General features: G+C 47.5%; 1 non-coding gene across 1 annotated transcript; it reads right to left on the reverse strand.

The window, feature by feature from the left end:
* Window positions 1-362: 362 nt before the first annotated feature.
* On the reverse strand, window positions 363-499 carry LOC111756733 (small nucleolar RNA SNORA2/SNORA34 family). Its single transcript, XR_002791144.1, has one exon. It is a non-coding gene; the product is annotated as a small nucleolar RNA SNORA2/SNORA34 family (small nucleolar RNA).
* Window positions 500-1,182: the final 683 nt, after the last annotated feature.

The raw sequence follows: 1,182 nt of genomic DNA on the forward strand, positions 1-1,182 counted from the left end.
TTATATTGTCTCTTGTTTTCTTCCAAATAGTTGTCCATACCTTTGAATTCATATAAAACAACATAGTATAAAACTGATCTGAACAGAATGAGGAAGGTGTTTTAGGTCTTGAAAACCAGACAATAGGGAAATCCCTAATGGCTGTCGTAGTCTCTCCTTCTCTTCAAAATAGCTGTCCATACTTTCATGTATATTGAAGTTCTACAAAACAAAAACAGACAGGGGGGAGGGGTTGCTTGGTTTCCCAGGGCTCCAGGCCCCAGCATGGCACAGATCCCAGTAAACACCTATGGCTCCCTTCCTGGACCACCACAGCCTGTCACGCTCACAGCCACTCACCAAGGGGGTTAGGGGTTGCTTCAAGCTATTTCTTTCTAATGAATTGATTATTTCACTGTCCAAATTCTGAAATGGCCAACAGACCATAGAAAGACATCTCTTTAGGCTCCTGCTTGAAACCAACAGCATCAGGAAGCTGCCGGCCTTGATTCAGGGTCAAAAATTCTTTTGAAATTATTGCATGTGATTTTGATATAATTAATCCTCATTAGAATGAGTTTTAGCCTCTAATATGAGACTCTGTACATGTAAATGACATGGTGTAGATATAAGTAAGTTTAATCTTCATTCAGTACACACTTACCAAGTAGCTCAGCAGGTATTACGGTAGGTTTACAAAGATGGATGGATGTAGATGCCTGTCTAGGGCGAGGGTCCTGGCGGCTGTGAAGCAGTGGAATCCTGAAGCAGAGAGGAGGCAGGGACGGGCACGGTGGCATCCCCTGCAGGTGGGACAGGCAGTGGTTTTACCGCTTTCCTCTCCTGGAGCAGGCACCTGCACTGGAAGCACAATGTCCTTCAGCTGGCCAGTCCCACAAGGCTAGTGACAGGGTGTCCACTAGCACCGCTGTGGAAAAGTCAGATACAGGAAAGCCCACGATAGTGAGTGGGTTAAGTCCTCGTTTTCTCCTGGAGCAGGCAGGGTAGAGGGGAAGAGGTGCCAGGTAAGCCTGGTGGAGGAGGCATGGTATTTTCCCAGCCCACCCTGTGTGGGCAGGCATGGACGCTAATGAAGTCAGAAGCCCCTGGAGTTGCTGCCTTGGTGCTGAAACTATCACTGAGGATACAGCAGAGAAACAATAGTCCCCATCATGCCAAGCGTGAGATGGGACACGGCACACG

Source organism: Cavia porcellus, unplaced genomic scaffold (genome assembly GCF_034190915.1).
Source record: "Cavia porcellus strain 051 isolate PalLab524CR breed Dunkin Hartley unplaced genomic scaffold, mCavPor4.1 scaffold_5, whole genome shotgun sequence".
NCBI lineage: Eukaryota > Metazoa > Chordata > Mammalia > Rodentia > Caviidae > Cavia > Cavia porcellus.